Here is an 18,945-nt window from a genome sequence, read left to right as displayed (position 1 = left end):
TGAATGTGAACATAAAAAGCAGTTCGCTATCAAAAGATCACAACACAAATGGTCACCTGGTCTCTAAAAAGCCTGGCTTATTGCTGTCACAAGCCACTAAGAGCACTATTGTGGAATTTTGACTGCACTGGATAAGGCAGTTATCTCTTGCAGTCTAGTCCTTATAAGGTGAGCATTAAATACATCAAAATGGCCATCTTAAGAGTAGCTAGAGACCTGCAAATCTGCTTTTTATATACAAGAAACATTTTCAAGCCTATACCCATATAACTGGTCTGCTTTAAGACAACAATGGTGCAAACATTGGCGAACCTAGTCTCCGTGGACCATCAACCCATTTTCCTGTTTCCTTTTAACTGACAAGAACAGAAGGAACTGTTATTATTATTATTTATTGAATTTATATACCACCCTCTATGCACAGGAACTATTGTTCTGACCTAACTTCTTCTGTCTGCAGTATGAGATTTTGCAGCAAGAATGCAACCAAACAGATTTTATATGGAGCTGTCTTGCAGCAATTTTTCAATCACATAGTATTGTTTCTCAACCTTAACATGCAGCAGCCATAAGCTGTAATTTTTTTACCAAATAAAACAAAATCAAGTATTCATTTTCTATGCCAGGCAACAAAAATGAGTAAGATGTTTCCAGATGTTTTTCACCACTAGACCTGAAGGCAATTTATAAAATGTACACCACTTGGTATGAGATCTAAGGCATGTGATTTGTGATTGTGACCTATTCCTTAATTGTCTGTGGAAAAATAGTGGGGGATGGGTGAGGAGAAAAATCAGCATTAGTTCTTTGCCTGCTACTTGAGACAGACCCAGTTCCAGGATTCACAAGCATCTACTTAAACTGAATATAGTAATTTATTTATTTTTGTGAGTTTCCATGTATATTTTGTATCTTTCCTTTCCACTGAGGCGGAAGCAAAATGGCATGAATATCCTGTTAAGAAAACAATAATCTACAGTAGCCTTTACCTAACCTCATTGCATTTTATTCTTTAACAAAATTTGTAAACCACTTGATTGTAAACCTTGATTGTAAAATTTGTAAATTCGTAAAATAAAACTTGATTGTAAAATTTGTAAAATAAAACTTGATTGTAAAATTTGTAAACCACTTGATTGTAACGAAACCTCAAAGTGGTTTACAAAAAATATCAATAAAAGACAGTTAAAAACAGGTGTTTTAGAAAAACGTAAAACAAACCTAACTAGAATCAACAAAAAACAGATTAAAACACATTTAACTTCTTACATGTCTAGATAGGCTTGCTTAAACAAACATGTTTTAATACTGTCTTGTATACTGCAAGCAATTATTATCAAAGTAAGAAAGAGTGTTTTATCACTAGAATGCATCCTGAATTAGTCAATATAAACTACTGTACAACACTAGTGCACAACATCCATCACAATGGGCATAGTATACATTGCATAGTCATAAGAACACGAGACTCTGGTGATGGGGCAATGGGTCTCTGCAGAGACTTTGTGTAACTACAATGGGGTATTGTGGATGAAATTCAGCCCAACTGTCTTGGTTTGTAGAGAGGTTTTGTCTCTGCTGCAATATTATCCTTGAGTGTCCATGGGAATGGATGACAGCCAGTCACCTATAAGCGTGAATTAAGCATAACCCCTGATTTCTCTACCAGAAGGGCTTTTTTTGCAACAGTATTCTTTTTTTGCTGCATATGGCAGCCATTTTGTGCTGGCGCCCACGGCACATTTATCAATATATGAATACCAGCACCCCATTTTGTTATGAAAAATGCACTGCTACCAGCAATCCCTTTTTGTGGAGGGAACTATGAAACTTGGGTTCAAACAGTAATGAGATTGACGAAGGTATGAACACCAGAGTCCACCTAAATAGTGTGCAGTATCTCCAGCTCCCAGGCTTTCTGAAAGTAAGTAGGGAAACAACCAGTGCACAATTTAAGAGGATGGGAGCAGTAAGAACTGATATTTAATAGGGAGAGGAAGCAAGAGAAACAATTTATGTAGGTATACAAATTAAAGTCTCTAAGCAGCGGAACTGGAGTATATGGAGTCCAATAATGGAGCATATACAAAAGTGAGCATTCAGAGACTGTAAGATCTGCCTATGTCTACCTAGTCCTCGAAAGCAGGGATGGGCCTCGAGCCGTTACACACACTTGGTTTGGAGCTGCTGCTGAAGAAGTGCTGAGGCCTTTGGCAGAGATCTTTTTGATCACCTGCATTTGTGGAGATGCAAATGATTGAACCTAGGACAGTCAGTACATAAAGTAGGAGCTCTACCATAGAACTATGGCCCATGTAAAGTGATGCACTCAAGGATACCACTGGAGTGGGGGGGAGGAACAAGTTCTGTTGATCGCAGCGCATCGATTCAACTATGTCCAAAATTGTTTACTACATCCCATAGAATTCAATGGCAGGACTGAACAGCCCTTGTCTGGGTGGCCCTACCCCTTAATATCTCTGGCACTGGATTTTGTTTCTTGGGGTGAAACTAGAAAATTATTTTTTAAATTACTTTAAAAAGCTAAATTGTTTATTCCATGATACATACTTTCTTCAGGAAAATCTTCAGGAACTATGATGATTAAAGCCAAACCAGACTTGATTTTCAAGTCTTGGGTACAAGACTTTTCCTTCACATATTGCCAGTGTGGGCAGGGGGCAATCTGGACAAGGATCCTGCCATGAGTTCAGAAGAATTTAGTCCATTGACCTCTACTGGGGCCCTGATCTGAAGATGGTGTGAGCTAATCTGTACCATGACCATAGCACAGGGTTAAAGCTCCTTAATGTCAAATTCTCAATCTGGGATGGGGGTGAACACTAGCAATTTCTAAAAGAAAAGGCTTGCACTCAAGGACCAACTACATGACAAATGTGACATGTAGTTTGGCCCCTAGGCAGGAGCAACCCTTCCTATATGGCTGGGAATAGAAGTCAGCCTGATTGAATCCCCACTAACCACCAGACAGTGGACAGGACCCAAAAGGTCAATTGCCACATAATGGAATTAAAGTTCCTTACAACATATTCATTTAAATTACAGCCCAGTTGTGTAAATGTAAAAATAATTTAGCTAAAATACTACTTCAAAATGAGAAGATCCAGAGGAAGAATGGACAAGTGCAGAATTTCAGTACACTTAGGTAAAAACTTACATGTAAAGAGTTGGTTTAGACATAACACCAAAACACGGCTTGGCATTACGTGCGTGAGTCTGGCTGGTCCCTCAGGCTCACAAACTCCACCTCCCATCTCCAGTGCCTTCTGCACAGCAATTTATAACCTTCTTTCCTAGTATGAGGTAACCCATAGTTTGCCACCTCATCCCAAACCAGCAAATTATTTATGCTTATCCAGAAGAATAAACCAAAGCCCACATGCCTGAGGGCCCAGCCAGGCTTGTTCATATAATGCCAAATCATGGTTTGGTATTGCCTCTGAATCACCCCAATGAAACAAATACAATTCCAAACCACATCTCAGATACTGTAAACCCCATTGGTTGAAAACTCTGCTCCATCATCTGTATAAGCAAATTTTGGTTCTTAGAACATAAAAAATATTTGATTTTCCTTTCATTAATTACAGGCTCCTTTCAGGAATATGCCTTCCAAAGTGGCTCACAAGGTATTAAAAGCATAAAATGAAGCACAATTTGAAATTGAGCAAGCGTTAACACAACCTGGGAAGCCTGCATACAGCTGCATATTCTGGCTGTTCATCCTCTCTCCATTATAGAAACAGCCACTGCAGCCAGGTGATAAACTACACACTTCTTTGAAAGCATCCGTACATCAATACCACCACTACTCTGCATCCCTATTTTATTTGCAAAAGACACCAATCTGGAGAGAAAGGACTGTTTCAGCCATTGTGTTTGTCCAACTGCAGAACCATAAAACATTGCTTAATCTTCCAACTCATTTTGTGTGTCCTCCCGTGCATTTGGTGTGTGTGTGTGTGTGTGATTTTTTTCCACTCACTTGTACAACTCATCCTTATTTTTTTGTACCATTATACTAAAAGTCATCCCCTTATGAGATACAAGTCTCTGCACACCCATTAAGTCTGCATTCCTTTTTGCAGGTGCCAGCTATTTCCACATAAACAGCACATAAACCCCAAACTTGTAATGCACAAGGCAAGAGATACAAACCCTCTTTTCAATGTTTTACACTAACACACAGTCATCCCTGCTTCCCCACCACCACCACGCTCACCATATTGAGGCATGTCTCTTCACCACATAGTAGAGTGGAGGTGGAGTGAAACAGAACAGAGTGAATGAATAAGTGAATAATGGTAGTGTAACTTACCCAACGCTTGGGGGTGGGAAGAGCAGCAATATCCAGAGACTGTTGCTTCAATCTTCCTTCAATGCAAAGAGGCTTTTCTTGGGACCTTCTCTCTTTCTCCCCACCCCACCCCAGGGAGGTAATCAAGTCCTCTCAGTGCCTTTTAGCTCTTCAAGCTTGGTTTGGTCACAGAGCCTCCATAAGAAAGAAGCTGTCATGTGAACTGTATTATCCTGGTACCCCAATGAGTGATGCCTAACTACTGCTCTGAAGAGTAAAGAAATGTGGGGGGACAGATTTTATATTCCTCCTCCCTCTAATGGAGGTTGATAAAAAAGAATCTTAGATTCTGAGGATTCAAAGTACAGTAAACTCCTCTTGTGTTTCTGCTCCCTCAGAACTGGGCCCCTTAAAAAGCTGCACCTGGCACCAGCAATATCTAGGAAAAAAAGAATGAAAAGATCCAGGTTAGTTTACTACACTTAAAGCTTAACACAGTGGTGTACAACAGAAGACAAACTTCATGGTTAAATTCTCAAATTACTAAAGCCCTGTGTAACCTAAGGCAACTTCAAAGGGGGAAAGAAACTGGCCTAACAGAGCTTTACATTTTTGATACAGTTAAAAAGACAAAATCTGTGCCTTGGCTTTAGTAAAAACTTGCATTCAACACCCACGTCTTAAACGGAACTACTGTCATACAGAAACGAAGTGAAGCCAAATTAATGTGTAAAACTGTTAAGCCCCCAAGAAAAGCAAAGGTCATTGTTTCAGGCACAGAGTTTGCGTATACGGAATAAGCAGAATAATTACTACAAAACGGACGTTAGCACACAAGTCTGCAGGGATATTGTATTTTCTATCCAAGCTACCGTTCGTTCGTTCTTTAAAAAACAGGTATGTTTTTTTTAAAGGTCCAACAGAAAGGGCTTTAAGATGACACAAGCCAAAAATACACTATACTCCCCACACGGTAGCTTTTGCACGTCGACACAAACGCCGGAGCATCCTGCGTTCAGACAAAGAATTATAAAATAAAATATGCACGTGCGTTCCCCATCTTGAACACAGAAAAATGAGTCAGAAGCCAATATCACGTCGGCAGCACGGCTTTTACACGAATGACTAACCTGGTTGCTTCTTTCCGACTCCTGTTCCTCCTCCCGTGAACAGCACTTTGGATTTAGGGTTGGGGGGTCGGGGGGAGAGAGAGAAAGAGATGCGTCGGTCTTCCGACCCCTCCCTGGATTATTAGGGAAAGAGGGTTAATAAAAATAAACTAGGGGGGGGCTCAAACGGGGGGGTGGGGTGGGAGAGGGGGGAAGGGGAGAAGTTACAGCAAAACGAAGAGGGCTAAACCACCGCTTTGCGAATCCGAAGAACAAAGATTGGGGGTGGGGGTGTTTTTCCCCCCTCCCCTCCCCGCCCTCCTTAGTACCCTGCCCGATTATTTCCGGTGATCATGATCAATAATTGGGAGAAATTGCGAAGTACGGCTGAAAACAAAGGGGGGGGGGGCGTAGACGGGTGGACGGAATCTGCCCCGCCCTCCTCGCGCGCGCTTTGAGGTTGTTGGGGGGGGGAGCTTTCCGCGAGTCCACAACCCAAACCGTGAAAGTTGGGGAGGGGGGAAGGAGGGAGGGGCCACTTGCCCTCGTTTAGAAGCGAGCAATTAATGCCTCCCTCCCCCCTCGACTTTAAAGGCAGGCAGGCAGGCAGGCAACCCACCCACCCACCCAGCTCCCGCCCGCTCGCTCGCTCGCTCGCCCGCCCCCAGAGGCTGTTCTGCAGAGCGAGCCTCCTCAGAAACCGCCTCACGGCCGAGCTCTGCCTTCCCGACTGACCGACCGACGAGCCGGATGGGGAAAAGAGCAGCGGGCGGTGGGGGAAAAAAAGCGGGCAGACCTAAAGAGAAGAAAGGGAAAGGGTTAAAAGGGAGGCGGACGGGAGAAAAAGCGGGGAGGGGGGGAACCGAAAGACGCGGCCGTCAGCGCGCGCGCCCGCGGCGTGAGGGGAACGAGGGAAGGCGTCGAGTCTGTACGCGGTGAGAGGGAGGGTGGGTGGGGGGAGCGGGAAGGGGCGCCTCCGCCGCCGCCGCCGCCCCTTTTCCCTCGCGCGCCCGTTGTCTCGAAGCCCCCTCCCCTTCCTCGCAGCCAATCAGGCTCGAGGAGCGGGAAAGGCGCGCGGAGAGAGCGCGAGCGCCCCGCCTCCCCTCGCCGCCGAGCGCGCGCTCCAACTGGGCTGCCGCCCTCTGAGGTGGCTCGGATCGTTACAAACTTGGGGTGGGGGCGCTGCGTGTTGTGAGGGAGAGACAAGGGGAAGTGAGCTGGAAGCAGCCGGGGGAAGTGCCGCCGCCGCCGCCGCCGCCGTTCCTCCTCTCCTGGCTCCGACGCGGCGTAATGGTTCCCGGCGAAGCTGAGGAGATATTTAACCCCACGCACCCCAAGAATTCGTGGCCAGTTCTGCATCCCAACCCCTCCTCCGCCAAAAATAATTTTTTTTCCGTCGTATTCGCCCGCTTTGTAGGCCTCTGGAGTGAAAGGAAAACGCGCAAACGTAAGCCCGCGCTTGCCCTGAGGTGCGAACGCCTCACAGCGAGGGCTCTGAGGGAAAAAGGAGTGGAATAACGCTGAAAAGAAGGAGAGAAATGATCTGTCACGTTCCTAAAAATACTGTCGGCATCTTTCCATGGGGTGGGACACTCACCGCCCTCCACCATCAAACTGCAGGTGGCAAAGCTACACCCTCAGCCAGGAAAATTGCCACACCCGGTGCCGTGGCGCAAAACCAAGAATCAGCACGTGGTTTTTACATGGCAGCCCCCCCCCCCCGAAAAAACTGCTAAATTGCACTTTGCATCAACGTTCATCAGCTGAACTGTGAAAATTGCAGAGCCATCCTGGTGCAAAAGCGAGATCATGCACACATACATGAATTGGCATGTTTTTTTCCTGTATAGGCTTCCCCAAAAGGCATCATGAAATGGGGGGGGGGGCCGGTTACAGATCCAGGGCTTAACAGCACCACTATGAGGCAGAAATGTCAATCCACTCCACCTATCCACATGGATTCTACCTAAATTGTCATCAGATCACATCCCTGCCCACAGTTTGCATCACAAAAATAGGTGGGCTGTGTGTTCCCTGCACCACTACAGCACAAAAACATGGACTCAGGACACTGAACCTCATAAATTCTCTTGATTTTTTAACTGAAGTGCCACAAAACGTCATCAAATCACTTACCAAGTATTTTAAGGCATGCCAGAGTGCCTTGTATGGTTTATGCTACGCTAGCGGTGAATCCCTAGGAGACAGGCAAGATGAACTCTTCTAAATGAACACACTACACACAGCAACCTTATGAAGCAAGCCAGTGTTATTTCCATATTACAGATGAGTGTAGAAACCACCTATTGTTTAGGGCTGCTGCCTAATATTGCTGCTGCCCCCCAGCTTGCCGCACATTGCCTAACATGAGTTCTCTTAACCCTATGGAGCAACTTCCAGGAATTCATGCTCGCACATCTTCAAAGCCACCTTCCCACTTAAACTCATTTTATGTAAGTAATTTTCACAACCTTTAATATTTATATGGAACTTTCTTCACCCACATGTACCCATGTCATCCAAGATGTGGCTTGCTGGGCCATTTTGGGGGTGTTACATCCACCTGCCCTACACACCTGTCTCTACACATGATGTCAGGTGTGGGGTGGATAAGGGCAGGGCTTCAAAAAGAACTTATCAGGAAACTATGTACTTATAAAAATTCAGTGTTTAATAAATGTTTAATAAATACATTTTTGAAAAGGAACTATCAGTAGCTTAAAGTGAGCTCCAGATCATTCCTTTGCTAGAGTAAGGCCTGCTTCTACTCAACAGCTGATGGACACTGGAAGCTACTTCTCTCTCCCAGCATTGCTCTTTGAACCTCCAAAAACCCAAAGTTCAAAGAACAGCACAGGTCTGTTTGAAAGACCTTTAAAAAACTGCCCTGCATTGTACAGTACTTTGAAGTTGTGACAACAAGGGCCTCAAAATATAGCACCACCTGACATCACTATGGCATCAGGTGACTGACAGGTAGGTGCTCTCGCCCTGCCCTGTCAGATTTGTCCCACCATGGGTGAGGAGATTAAGATCTGCCCCACTGGTCAGAAAAAGGTTGCCTACTCCTGACATATGCAATTCAATACTTCTACAACAATGTTAAACAGCAGAGATAAGTCTTGGATGGTGGAGGAATGCAGTTCTTACCTGATGAGAATTCAGGTTTGGGGCAGAGGACATTCCGGATTCAGTTAGGTCCTGCCTCCGGGACTGTGAAAACAGGGCTAAAAAGTCACTTCCTGTAAGGTGAGAAATGCTCACCATATACTCAATTACACAGCAAATTAAAGAAAAAGCATCTGCAATAGAAAGAGCTAGAAAGAAGAACTACCACCATAGAATGGGAAGAAATGAAACCAACAGATCATATTAATTGGAACAGAGAGAGCAAGATAATTCCCACTCTCCAAAAAATCAAACAAAATCTGGAAAATATAAGATTCATAGTAACTGGAGTAAATGCAGAGATGGGCAGGATGTCCTACCCATGAGAATAAATGTTCATCAGGGTAAAAATAATACTTTCTCCCCACATGGGCAGGAAGACACTTCTGACTGGTATTTTTAAAAAGTAGTACAGTGATACCTTGGTTTTCGAATGTAATCTGTTCCAGAAGACCGTTCGAGTTCCAAAACATTCAAAAACTCAAAACGAAAGTCTCAATAAGGAAAACACAACATCAAAGCCATGTGGCATGTTTGACTTCCAAGGCGTGTTCGAAAATCGAAGCATTTACTTCTGGGTTTACGGCGTTCGAGTTCCAAAACATTCGTCAACGGAGACGTTAAAAAACCGAGGTACCACTGTACATCCCTGGAAGGGAGAACTTGGTATCCAAATACCCCCACATATTCTGAGCCCTAGGATATACAGGTTGTTATGGATCCTGCTTTAGGAAACTGCCTTAAATAGTGGCATATGTTTCAGTCCTGTAGTGGCCTGTCTACAGAGACCCAAGAGGCTGTTTTGAACATATCATCCAGGGGGGTTCTTTCCTGAAACGTGGTGCTTGTTCTTTGGGAGATAAGAGCTAAAGAATGGCAAGATCAATTCCCTGCTCCATGATAGGTCAAATTAATGTTAACTTGGAGGGTAATAACACAGGATAATTCTTGTCATTTTGGGAATACATAGTTCATTTTTTTTTTTTTATAAATATTTATTGAAATTTTTTGAATACAAAATGCAAAAATAATAAACAATATAGCATGGATCATAACACATTTGTCAGAACTTCTTTGGACTCCCTCGCGTCTCCCACTCCCACTTACATCATTATAAATTTTTTTCCAGCAATTTATCATCTTATTTATATTCTTGAATCTTGTTCCGTTAATTTAATCTAATCTTCAAAAATTTTATATTTCCCTCAATCTCACTTATCATCAAATTCAAATCTAATTCAATGGTAGGCAATTATTTATGATCTAGCATCCTTCTTAGCATTCAACCAAATTACAATACTTTTGTAAATAAATCTTGAATTTCTTCCAATCTTCTTCAACCCTCTCTTCTCCCAGGTCTCGGATTCTGCCAGTCATCTCGGCCAGTTGCATATAGTCCATCAGCTGCATCTGCCACTCTTCCAGTGTGGGTAGATCTTGAGTTTTCCAGCTCTTAGCGATGAGTATCCTTGCTGCCGTTGTTGCATACATAAAAAATGTTCTGTCCTTCTTTAACACCTTCTGGCCGACAATGCCCAGAAGGAAGGCCTCTGGTTTCTTAGTGAAGGTATACTTAAATACCTTTTTCAACTCATTATATATCATTTCCCAGAAGGCCTTCACTCTAGGACAGGTCCACCAGAGGTGAAAGAATGTTCCTTCGTGTTCTTTACATTTCCAACATTTATTGTCAGACAAATTGTATATTTTGGCAAGTTTAACTGGGGTCATGTACCATCTATATATCATTTTCATTACATTTTCCTTCAAAGCATTACATGCAGTGAAGTTCAGCCCAGTGGTCCACAACCTTTCCCAATCCTCAAACATAATATTATACCCAATATCCTGAGCCCACTTTATCATAACCGATTTAACCATTTCGTCTTGTGTATTCCATTTCAGCAGCAAGTTATACATTCTTGATAATACCTTAGTTTTTGGTTCTAACAATTCTGTTTCCAACTTCGATTTCTCCACCTGGAACCCTACCTTTTTGTCATTTTTGAAAACTTCTTTAATCTGAGCGTAATGTAACCAGTCTCGCACTTTATCTTTCATTTTCTCCAAACTCTGCAATTTCCAATTGTCTCCGTCTTTTTCTAATATTTCCCAATATTTTGGCCATTTGGCCTCCATATTGAGTCTCTTTCGGGCCTTAGCTTCCAGAGGTGAAAGCCACCTCGGAGTTTTGTTTTCCAGTAAGTCTTTGTATTTTGTCCAGACATTAAAAACTGCTTTCCTGACAATATGGTTCTTAAAGACCTTATTGATCTTAACCTTATCATACCATAGATATGCATGCCAACCAAAAGCATTGTTAAACCCTTCCAAATCCAATACGTCAGTGTCTTCGAGAAGTAGCCAGTCTTTTAGCCAGCAGAAGGCTGCGGCTTCATAGTACAACTTTAGGTCCGGCAGGGCAAAGCCCCCTCTTTCTTTCGCATCAGTTAGTATCTTAAACTTAATTCTGGGCTTTTTGCCCTGCCAGACAAATTTAGATATATCTCTCTGCCACTTCCGGAAGCACTCTGTTTTGTCCACAATCTGCAATGTTTGAAACAAAAACAACATTCTTGGCAATACATTCATCTTAACAGCAGCAATTCGGCCTAACAAAGAAAGCTTCAATTTTGTCCAACTATCCAAGTCTCTCTTAATTTCAAACCAACATTTTTCATAGTTATCCTTAAATAGACTCAGATTTTTTGCTGTTATGTTTACTCCTAGGTACTTTACTTTTTTAACCACAGTTAGTTCTGTTTCTCTCTGAAACTGTTCCGACTCTACATCTGTCAGATTTTTCCCCAACACCTTAGTTTTCTGTTTATTTAGTTTAAATCCCGCCACCCGACCAAAATCTTGGATCAGTTGTAATACTCTTTTTGTACTAGATTCTGGCTCCTGCAGGGTCAAAACTAGGTCATCTGCAAAAGCTTTAAGTTTATATTGCTTCACTCCGACCTGAATGGAATACATAGTTCAAGTTCTAGAGAAAAGGCCCAGATCTAAAAAACCCAGTGTGCTGAGGTTTACGGTCAGTAGCAAGTTTGTTTTGAGGGTGAGTAAATTAAGGGAAGCAGCTTCAAGGGGTTTAAAAAGCTCCAAGGAGGAACTTTGAAAGCCATATTTAGACTCCAAGAAGGCATACAGCGAACTGGAGGTGGAGATATCAGATAGGAAGTTTGCAGGTATTAGAAGAAATGGGATGTCCTCCAGAACTTGCAGTTATGCTGGAAACAGCAGAAATCCATCTTTTCAAGAAATTTATATGAAGGCCTGGAAGCTCCAAGGGCTGCTGTGTCTGACTTGTCACAGCCTTTTAAAAGGCCCTTCTATTCTGTTAAGTTTATTTTGAAATCATGTATAAGGGGGTAGAAACCAAAGTATTATTGGTACAGAGGTGGGAGATTTGCATGAGACTAAAAGAGTGGAAATTACTCTGGGATGGCAGCTCGGGGCTACAAGAGTCTGCCTTTCAACCTCCAGGCAGTTGTAGGAGGAGGCATGTCATGCAGCAATACAGAATTTCCAGAAGAGATCATGGATTGAGAGTCTGAAACCTGTAGGAAATGAGGGGCAATAAAGATGATATGTGTCTTCTGATTCCTAATTCTCTTGATTGTTCTGGAAATAAGAACCAGACCTCCTGAAAAGTCTTCCAGAAGCCCTCTCCTCAGATTATGGGTTACCGGGGAAGTAATAAGTTTCTGCTCAAGGAAGCGAACAGATCACCTCTTTGAGGAGTTGTGGAAAACTCATTCCTGCTTGTCTGTTGACATAAGACTTAGTACATATGCTGTCTGGGTGAACAAGGATATCTCTGGGACTGTGTCATTTAGGAAAGGCTTTCAATGGAAGTTGACTCACCCAAAGTTCAAAGAGGCTTATGCTGCAAGAGGTCTCCTTCTGCCACCATGTCCCTTAAACATTGCTCAGCTTGCATGGCTCAGCTAGACTGGTTGACACCAGTTATTACCACAGTTTCTAGCAGAGCCAGATTTAGGTTTGATGCAGCCCTAAGCTACTGAAGGTAATGGGGCCCTTTTTATGTGATATTTCAGGGAGCAGGCTAGCAGGCAGGGCCCATTACTTACATCATAGAAACCTACACAACACAAAACACTGTTGCTGTATGTAAGTTTTATTTTATTTGTTTTTGTCTTATATTTTGGAAATGTACATCCTTTAAATTTTGGGGGGGCCTCCAAGAGAGTGGGGCCCTAAGCTAGAGCTTGTTTAACTTATATGTAAATCCGGCACTAGTCTCTAGGCTGATGGAACAGTGCAGGAATTGATGACTTGCTTGAAGTGCTAGCTCTTGTGAACCGCTTAGGGAAGGATTTAAGAAAGATAGGGTCTCATCGTAGAAGGGTAACAGAAAGGTTTTTGAAGAGACTAACCATGATGCAAATCATCTTGCCTAGCAGTCTGATGAGGGATTGAAGATGAACTGGGTAACTTATTCTGAAGGGGTCAAAATCCTCTCTTCTGAAAGAGAAACACTGTTCAGACATGTATTGAGGGGAACTCCTGGATGCTGGATCTATTGGACAGGTTTTGTTTACTAGGATGCTGAGACACCTCAGCTGAGGTAAGGTGGATGTTCCGATTCCTTGGCGGAAGGAAGGGACACTAATAAAAATAATCTATGTAAAATGGATGAGCAGTCAGGGTTCTCAGATGCTTCAGAGGCTGGAAAAGATACTGAAGGAAAGGGCTCCAAACTGGAACTGGTTGTTCCTTCAAGCGAATCCTAGAAAGTTCAATGACAAGGGTGAACGTGAATGTGGAGGCAATAGAATCATACAATTGTAGAGCTGGATCAGGGATACAAGTGTCATCTAGCCCAACCTCCTGCAATGCAGGAATCACAACTGAAGAATCCCCCACAGATGGATATCCAGCCTCTGTTTAAAAACCTCCTATGAAGGAAAGTCCATCACCTTCTGAAGTAGCCTGTTCCAATGTCAAACAGTTCTTACCATCAGAAAGTTCTTCCTAATGTTTAGTCAGAATCTCCTTTCTTGTAATGTGAAGCCATTGGCTCAGATCCTACCCTCTGGAGCAGCAGAAAACAAGCTTGCTCCATCTTTCCTGTGACAGCCCTTCAGATATTTGAAGATGGGTATCATATCACCTCTCAATCTTTTCTTCTCTGCGCTGAACATACCCAGTTCCCTCAACCATTCCCTCATCAGGCTTTGTTTCCAGACCCTTCATCATCTTGGTTGCCCTCTGCTGCACACATTTCAACTTGTGTTCTTCCATGCTGCAGACAGGGGATAGAATGACCCAATCCAACAAAATATGAAAGTATCCAAGGAAAGAGCATTTATGAAGCATTTGTAACATCTTCCTTAATGAACTGATGGTCCTCCAGGTGTCTGTAAAGGCCTGAAGTTTGCCACTAAAAGGAAGGAGTTAAGGCTGGCATCCCTCTAGTCGTGAGGAAGAGAGGGCTTGTTACCAAAGGGTTAAGAATATATGGAGCTGCCTTTTGACTTGGAAGAATGCCATTTGAGCCTGTTGTTGTCACATCTATTCTGGGAAGAAAAGAGGGATGAAAGGAATGTTTCAAAGTGGAGGGTTTCTGGTCCCTTTTTTAGGAGGCACACATAGACAGCCTCTCTCTTGTTTGAGTGGGTTTCTGTTTGCAAAGCATCTAGGAAAGCATCTGTGAAAAAGACTGCTGGTGAGGCTAATCTCATTTGCTGATATGAGGGCAGCCCTGGCAAGTATGAAGAAGCCGAGGAGGCTCAAAGGCTAGGGCTAAAGCCTCAGCTCTCCTATGCAAGGTATACTCTGCAATCTGGGGCTTCACACAACCCCTCAATGTATTTAGAGGAGATGGGAAGAGGGCATGAGGCCACATGGGAAAGCCATGCCTCCACACCACCCTCACATTCTTCTGGTGACCACACATTCAAAGTTACATCAAAACTTCTACTCATGTACACAAGTAGAACTTCTGATGTAATTTGAACATGCAGATATTAGGAGAGCATGGCAACAGGGAGGGTCCCACAATCCCTTTAATACATTCTTTCAACATGTCAAGGGGTTCGTGTCAGCCCCACATTATCTCATCCAAATTAATGGAGCTTTAGGAGTTAAGGGAGCCACTAAACCATCTCTTCACACAACACTTGTTAAAACACCATTGGGTAATATAATTTCTTGAACAAGAAAGGGATGGTTTACCCCACCCAAAGGGTTCAGCCCATTCTTTATTTTCTGATGGCAAATTCACACACCAGGAAAAGAACCAAGGAACCTGAGACAAACAGAGTAGGAAAAGGTAGGTCCATTCCAACTGGTTTGGTGGGTGCTGGAAGAGTTTCTGAAACATTTAACTGAAAGGTGTCCAGAACATACCAGACCAAAAAGAATCTGATTTGCCCCTGTGCACTATTCTTCTTCAAAAGTATTATTAGAACCCTTACCATCAATGGAGGAAGCCCTAGCAAAAGAACCAATGGAAAGGAGAGCAGCTCCCTAGATTTGCAGGGCTGGGGCCTAGAGGTTAATGGAAGAACCATTCTCTCTTAAGGGGCAATCAACACAGAACACAGCAATAGGAAAAGCACTTTGCCCCCAGGATTGCCTTTGGAAAGATAGGGGAGGCAGAAAAATGTAACCTGACTTCTGGACATACCCCTAGAATGGATTCTGCTTCTAAAATAACAAGGGGAAGAACTTTCTCTAGCCTGAGTAGTGGTGGCACCTGTAGCTATCGGACCTTCCCTTCAGCTATGGAACTGGAGCAGGAAGAAAAATGTCTATATCTGATGCAATTTGCAGAACTCTGGTTGAAACAACTCCAGGCATTACCACTTTCAGTTTAGGCTGGCAGTCTACAGTGCCCATATGCCATTCAAAAGGAAGAAAAGGGCTTATTGTGACCCTCCATAATGGCAGGCATACCCTCCATGGCTGAATGAGCCATGAGCATGTATGGGGATGAGGCAGACACCTTTTCCTGAAAAAAGCACCTATGAACCATGTCAGAAGAAGGAAATTTTTTTTTACTGGTTCCCTTCTGAGAGAAAGCATGAGAAAGAAAAAAGAGTGCACTGTATATGGACATTTCAACAGCAGGACTTAGGCTGCGCTCTTAAAATCTTTTTCCCCAACCCAGAGCAAGGTGAGTTAGGTTCTGAGGAAAAAATAAGGTTCAGGATGGTTCATTTATTAAAACAATTTATACACAACTTTTTTTTTTTTTTATAAATATTTATTAGGATTTTTTTTTAAAATACAAAATGCAAAAATAATAAACAATATAACATGAATCATAACACATTTTTCAGAACTTCTTTGGACTCCCTCACGTCTCCCACTCCCACTTACATCGTTATAAATTTTTCCCAGCAATTTATCATCTTGTTTATATTCTTAAATTTTGTTCAATTAATTTGATCTATTCTCCACAAATTTTATATTTCCCTCAATCTCACTTATCGTCAGTTTCAAATCTAATTCAGTGGTAGGCAATTATTTATGATCTAGCATCCTTCTTAGCCTTCAACCAAATTACAATACTTTTGTAGATAAATCTTGAATTTCTTCCAGTCTTCTTCAACCCTCTCTTCTCCCAGGTCTCGGATTCTGCCAGTCATCTCGGCCAGTTGCATATAGTCCATCAGCTGCATCTGCCACTCTTCCAGCGTGGGTAGATCTTGAGTTTTCCAGCTCTTGGCGATGAGTATCCTTGCTGCCGTTGTTGCATACATAAAAAATGTTCGGTCCTTCTTTAACACCTTCTGGCCGACAATGCCCAGAAGGAAGGCCTCTGGTTTCTTAGTGAAGGTGTACTTAAATACCTTTTTCAACTCATTATATATCATTTCCCAGAAGGCCTTCACTCTAGGGCAAGTCCACCAGAGGTGAAAGAATGTTCCTTCATGTTCTTTACATTTCCAACATTTATTATCAGACAAATGGTATATTTTGGCAAGTTTAACTGGGGTCATGTACCATCTGTATATCATTTTCATTACATTTTCCTTCAGAGCATTACATGCAGTGAAGTTCAGCCCAGTGGTCCACAACCTTTCCCAGTCCTCAAACATAATATTATGCCCAATATCCTGAGCCCACTTTATCATAACCGATTTAACCATTTCGTCTTGTGTATTCCATTTCAGCAGCAAGTTATACATTCTTGATAATACCTTAGTCTTAGGCTCTAACAGTTCTGTTTCCAACTTCGATTTCTCCACCTGGAACCCTAGCTTTTTGTCATTTTTAAAAACTTCTTTAATCTGAGCGTAGTGTAACCAATCTCGCACTTTATCCTTCATTTTCTCCAAACTCTGCAATTTCCAATTGTCTCCATCTTTTTCTAATATTTCCCAATATTTTGGCCATTTGGCCTCCATATTGGGTCTTTTTCGGGCCTTAGCTTCCAGAGGTGAAAGCCACCTCGGAGTTTTGTTTTCCAGTAAGTCTTTGTATTTTGTCCAGACATTAAAAACTGCTTTCCTGACAATATGGTTCTTGAAGACCTTATTGATCTTAACCTTATCATACCATAGATATGCATGCCAACCAAAAGCATTGTTAAACCCTTCCAAATCCAATACGTCAGTGTCTTCGAGAAGTAGCCAGTCTTTTAGCCAGCAAAAAGCTGCGGCTTCATAATACAACTTTAAGTCCGGCAGGGCAAAGCCCCCTCTTTCTTTCGCATCAGTTAGTATCTTAAACTTAATTCTGGGCTTTTTGCCCTGCCAGACAAATCTAGATATATCTCTCTGCCACTTCCGGAAACACTCTGTCTTGTCCACAATCTGCAATGTTTGAAACAAAAACAACATCTTTGGCAATACATTCATCTTAACAGCGGCAATTCGGCCTAACAGAGAAAGCTTCAATTTTGTCCAACTATCCAAATCTCTCTTAATTTCAGACCAACATTTTTCGTAATTATCCTTAAATAGACTCAGATTTTTTGCTGTTATGTTTACCCCTAGGTACTTTACTTTTTTAACCACAGTTAGTTCCGTTTCTCTCTGAAACTGTTCCGACTCTACATCTGTCAGATTTTTCCCCAACACCTTAGTTTTCTGTTTATTTAGTTTAAATCCTGCCACCCGACCAAAATCTTGGATCAGTTGTAATACTCTTTTTGTACTAGATTCTGGCTCCTGCAGGGTCAAAACTAGGTCATCTGCAAAAGCTTTAAGTTTATATTGTTTCGCTCCGACCTGAATCCCTTCCACCAACCGGTCCCCTCTAATCATATTCAAGAGCACCTCCAGAATTGATATAAATAACAAAGGGGAAATCTGGCAGCCTTGTCGTGTTCCTTTTTCAATTTTAAACTCTTCAGTAACCACATTGTTTACTATCAATTTAGCCTTTTGTTCTGAATATATTGCATCAATCCCATTCTCAAAACCCCGACCCACTCCCATTTCTTTTAAATTTCCCTTCATAAATTTCCAAGAGATATTATCAAAGGCCTTCTCCGCATCTATAAAGATTAACACTGCTTTTGTATTTATATCAGTTTGCAAAAGTTCCAAAATGTCAATAATGTTCCTTGTATTAGCAAACATGTGTCTACCTGGGAGAAAGCCTGCCTGGTCTTTATGAATTACTTCATTTAGAACTTTTTTAAATCTACTTGCCAAAACATCTGCAAAAATTTTGTAATCCACATTTAAAAGGGAGATGGGACGGTAGTTCTTAAGTTGCGTCTTTTCAGCTTCCGATTTTGGTATCAATGTGATGAAAGCTTCCTTCCACGATTCCGGCGCCCTCCTCCCCTCCATAATTTCATTGCTAACCTCCATCAGTGGTTGAATCAAATGGTCTTTTAATATCTTATAATACTTGGAGGTTAGCCCGTCTGGCCCTGGAGATTTGCCCGGTTTCATGTTTTGAATGGCTTGTTCAATTTCTTGACATGTTATTTTACTGTTCAGGAGAGATCTATTTTCTTGTGACAGCCTTTTAAGTCCATTTTTCTCCAAAAATTGTTTTATCTCGTCCTCATTCTGCGGCCCTTGAGTATATAATTTTTTGAAATATTTCTGGAAACACTTTCTAATCTCCGTGGGGTTCTGAATGTTTCTTCCTTCAATTTCCAAATTTGTAACTGTATTCAATTTTTGTCTCTTCTTCAACTGCCAAGCTAGCAGTTTCCCACATTTGTTTGCCGATTCAAAAGTTTTTTGTTTCATTAATTTAATCTTCCACTCTATTTCCTGATTTATCAGTTTAGAATACTGTGCTTGATAGAGTTTGATTTCTCTCAAGATCGGCAGAGACTTCGGGTTTGATCTTAACTTCTTCTCCAATTCTTTTATTTTCTCCAAAATCTTATCTTTTCTGTCATTTTGT

The 18,945-nt window shown here is 42.1% G+C and overlaps 1 protein-coding gene and 1 long non-coding RNA gene across 2 annotated transcripts in view; one reads left to right on the top strand and one right to left on the bottom strand.

The window, feature by feature from the left end:
- RIMKLB (ribosomal modification protein rimK like family member B) overlaps positions 1–5,606 on the bottom strand; it is a 41,659-nt gene extending 36,053 nt beyond the window's left edge. Inside the window, exons 1-2 of the mRNA XM_079959665.1 lie at positions 5,449–5,606; positions 4,340–4,757 (exon numbers count right to left, since the gene is read on the bottom strand). The gene's annotated coding sequence lies outside the window, so the exon portion shown is untranslated. The remainder of the gene's footprint in view (positions 1–4,339; positions 4,758–5,448) is intronic.
- Positions 5,607–6,501: 895 nt separating this feature from the next.
- Positions 6,502–18,945, top strand: part of LOC307206578 — a 29,417-nt gene continuing 16,973 nt past the window's right edge. Inside the window, exon 1 of the long non-coding RNA XR_013834374.1 lies at positions 6,502–7,880. This is a non-coding gene — a long non-coding RNA (uncharacterized lncRNA). The remainder of the gene's footprint in view (positions 7,881–18,945) is intronic.

This window comes from Podarcis cretensis (genome assembly GCF_951804945.1).
Source record: "Podarcis cretensis genome assembly, chromosome: 17".
Lineage (NCBI taxonomy): Eukaryota > Metazoa > Chordata > Lepidosauria > Squamata > Lacertidae > Podarcis > Podarcis cretensis.
Note: the sequence above shows the minus strand (reverse complement) of the source record. Positions and strands in the feature narration are given on the sequence as shown.